Genomic DNA, 4,592 nt, shown 5'->3' on the forward strand with positions numbered 1-4,592 from the left:
AATACGGAAATTTCATTCAAGAAATTATGAAAGTATTTGTAAGTAAGTAAGTAACAATCTCTTTATTGATTTCACCTCTTGAATATACAGTACAGATACTTCATTCAAGAAACGTGATTAAACACGTTTTGAAACTACATGCTATTTGCATGCCTTTCCTTGGCACCTTTCCAAATGAGGGGGATTCCCCACTGCTTCCTACACATTGCAAAAAGTGAGCAGTACGAAAACTCCACGTTTTCAACCAGACTGGTTTTTAGACAACACACCCACAGAGATGACACACACACATAGAGACGAGACACGCACAGACACGACACACAAACAGAGTCATAGTGAGAGAGATATCCAAAAGTTGGGTTGATCTAGGTTCACTTAGAGTGGTTGGATAAACAAAAAAGATTTTCATTCAAGAAATTATGACAAAATTCTAAGTAATTAACAAACTTTATTGTTTTCACGAGTTATATATATGATGTAGAAACAAATTTAATGACATTATGAGACAATGCCCAGTACGTAACAATTTATTTCTTGAAGTCAATTCTCGGATACACAATACGGACATTTAATTCAAGAAATTATGAAAATATTTGTTAATAAGTAAAAAACTCTTTTTGTTAATTTCACATCTTGGATATACAGTAGAGATACTTCATTCAAGAAATTATGAAAAAATTGCAAGTAAGTAGCTTTTTTTTTCTCTTTATCACAAACAATTTTCACTTAGCTACGCGATATAGAAATTTAATTCAAGAAATTATGAAAAAATTCTCAGTAAGTAACAATCTCTTTCTTGAAGTCAACTCTTGGATACACACAATAAGGAAATTTCATTCAAGAAATTATAAAAAATATTTGTAAGTAAGTAACAAGCTCTTTATTGATTTCACATCTTGAATATACAGTACAGATACTTCATTCAAGAAACGTGATTAAACACGTTTTGAAACTACATGCTATATGTATGCCTTTCCTTGGCACCTTTCCAAACGAGCGGGGAGTCCCCACTGGTTCCTACACATTGCAAAAAGTGAGCAGTACGAAAACTCCACGTTTTCAACCAGACTGGTTTTTTAGGGACCAATCAGGAGAGATATGCAAAGTCGTCATAACTTTATTTCATTTTTTTAAGGTTCATTTAGACGAGGTTACGTGCGCCCACGTAGCCTCGTCTAAATGAACCTTAAAAAAAATAAAAGAAAGCTATGTCGAAGTGGCATATCTCTCCTTTTCGATCACTAAAAAACCAATCTGGTTGAAAACGTGGAGTTTTCGTACTGCTCACTTTTGTACAATGTGTATAAACCTGTGGGGAATCCCTGTTCGTTTGGACAAGTGCCCAGGACAGACATACAAATAGAATGTTGTTTCAAAACGTGTTTAATCACGTTTCTTGAATGAAGTATCTGTACTGTATATTCAAGAGGTGAAATCAATAAAGAGCTTGGTACTTACTTACAAATATTTTTTATATTTTTTGAATGAAATTTCCTTATTGTCTGTATCCAAGAGTTGACTTCAAGAAAGAAATTGTTACTTACTGAGAATTTTTTCATAATTTCTTGAATTAAATTTCTATATCGCTTAGCTAAGTGAAAATTGTTTGTGATAAAGAGAAAAAAAAGATACTTACTTTCGATTTTTTCATAATTTCTTGAATGAAGTATCTGTACTGTATATCCAAGAGGTGAAATTAGTAAAAAGAGTTTGTTACTTACATACAAATATTTTCATAATTTCTTGAATGAAATTTCTGTATTGTGTATCCAAGAGTTGACTTCAAGAAAGAAATTGTTACTTACTCAGAATTTTTTCATAATTTCATGAATTTAATTTCTACTTCGTATATCTAACTCGTGAAAACAATAAAGTTTGTTACTTACTTAGCATTTTGTCATAATTTCTTGAATGAAATGTTTTTTTTGTTTATCCAGCCACTCTAATTGAACCTAGATCAACCCAACTTTTTGGATATCTCTCTCACTATGACTCTGTTTTGTGTGTCGTGTCTGTGCGTGTCTCGTCTCTATGTGTGTGTGTCATCTCTGTGGGTGTGTTGTCTAAAAAACCAGTCTGGTTGAAAACGTGGAGTTTTCCTACTGCTCACTTTGTGCAATGTGTAGGAAGCAGTGGGGAATCCCCCTCATTTGGAAAGGTGCCAAGGAAAGGCATGCAAATAGCATGTAGTTTCAAAACGTGTTTAATCACGTTTCTTGAATGAAGTATCTGTACTGTATATTCAAGAGGTGAAATCAATAAAGAGATTTTTACTTACTTACTTACAAATACTTTCATAATTTCTTGAATGAAATTTCCGTATTGTCTATCTAAGAGTTGACTTCAAGAAAAAAATTGTTACTTACTGAGAATTTTTTCATAATTTCTTGATTTAAATTTCTACATCATGTAGCTAAGTGAAAATTGTTTGTGATAAAGAGAAAAAAAAAGTTACTTACTTGCGATTTTTTCATAATTTCTTGAATGAAGTATCTATACTGTATATCCAAGAGGTGGAATCAATAAAGAGTTTGTTACTTACAAATTTTTTCATAATTTCTTGAATGAAATTTCCGTACTGTGTATCCAAGAGTTGACTTCAAGAAAGAAATGGTTAATTACTGAGAATTTTTTCATAATTTATTGAAATTAATTTCTACATCGTTTATATAACTCGTGAAAACAATAAAGAGTTTGTTACTTACTTGGAATTTTGTCATAATTTCTTGAACGAAATGTCTTTTTGTTTATCCAACAGGTGAATTCAAGAAAGAATTTGCTATTTAGACTGAGAATTTTTTCATAATTTTTTGAATTTAATTTCTACATCGTATATCTAACTCGTGAAAACAATAAAGAGTTTGTTACTTACTTAGAATTTTGTCATAATTTCTTGAATGAAATGTCTTTTTGTTTATTCAACAAGTGAATTCGAGAAAGAATTTGCTACTTAGTTACAATTTTTTCATAATTTCTTGAATGAAATTCCCGTATTGTGTATCTAAGAGTTGACTTCAAGAATGAAATTGTTACTTACTGAGAATTTTTTCATAATTTCTTGAATTAAATTTCTACATCATGTAGCTATGTGAAAATTGTTTGTGATAAAGAGAAAAAAAGTTACTTACTTGCGATTTTTTCATAATTTCTTGAATGAAGTATCTGTACTGTATATCCAAGAGGTGGAATCAATAAAGAGTTTGTTACTTACTTACAAATATTTTCATAATTTCTTGAATGAAATTTCCGTACTGTGTATCAAACAGTTGACTCCAAGAAAGAAATGGTTACTTACTGAGAATTTTTTCATAATTTCTTGAAATTAATTTCTACAACGTTTATCTAACTCGTGAAAACCACAAGGAGTTTGTTACTTACTTAGAATTTTGTCATAATTTCTTGAACGAAATGTCTTTTTGTTTATCCAACAGGTGAATTCAAGAAAAAATTTGCTACTTTGACTGAGAATTTTTTCATAATTTCTTGAATTTAATTTCTACATCATATATCTAACTCGTGAAAACAATAAAGAGTTTGTTACTTACTTAGAATTTTGTCATAATTTCTTGAACGAAATGTCTTTTTGTTTATCCAACAGGTGAATTCAAGAAAGAATTTGCTACTTAGACTGATAATGTTTTCATAATTTCTTGAATTTAATTTCTACATCGTATATCTAACTCGTGAAAACAATAAAAAGTTTGTTACTTACTTGTAATTTTGTCATAATTTCTTGAATGAAATGTCTTTTTGTTTATTCAACAAGTGAATTCAAGAAAGAATTTGCTACTTAGTTACAATTTTTTCATAATTTCTTGAATGAAAATCCCGTATTGTGTATCTAAGAGTTGACTTCAAGAATGAAATTGTTACTTACTGAGAATTTTTTCATAATTTTTTGAATTAAATTTCTGCATCATGTAGTTAAGTGAAAATTGTATGTGATAAAGAGAAAAAAAAGGTACTTACTTGTGATTTTTTCATAATTTCTTGAATGAAGTATCTGTACTGTATATCCAAGAGGTGGAATCAATAAAGAGTTTGTTACTTACATACAAATATTTTCATAATTTCTTGAATGAAATTTCCGTACTGTGTATCCAAGAGTTGACTTCAAGAAAGAAATGGTTACATACTGAGAATTTTTCATAATTTCTTGAAATTAATTTCTACATCGTTTATCTAACTCGTGAAAACAATAAAGAGTTTGTTACTTACTTAGAATTTTGTCATAATTTCTTTAACGAAATGTCTTTTTAGTTTATCCAACAGGTGAATTCAAGAAAGAATTTGCTACTTAGACTGAGAATTTTTTCATAATTTCTTGAATTTAATTTCTACATCGTGTATCTAAGTCATGAAAACAATAAAGAGTTTGTTACTTACTTTGAATTTTGTCATAGTTTCTTGAACGAAATGTCTTTTTTTGTTTATCAAGAAGGTGAATTCAAAAAGGAATTTGCTACTTACTAACAATTTTTTCATATCCACGAGGTGACCATGAAAGAGTTTGTTACTTGCTTAAAATTTTTTCATAATTTCTTAAATGAAATTTCTGCATTTCTTATCCATGAGGTAACTTCAAGAAAGAG

Source organism: Artemia sp. Qi Xiang Cuo, chromosome 5, assembly GCF_049724085.1.
Source record: "Artemia sp. Qi Xiang Cuo chromosome 5, ASM4972408v1, whole genome shotgun sequence".
In the NCBI taxonomy this organism is placed as follows: Eukaryota; Metazoa; Arthropoda; class Branchiopoda; order Anostraca; family Artemiidae; genus Artemia; species Artemia sp. Qi Xiang Cuo.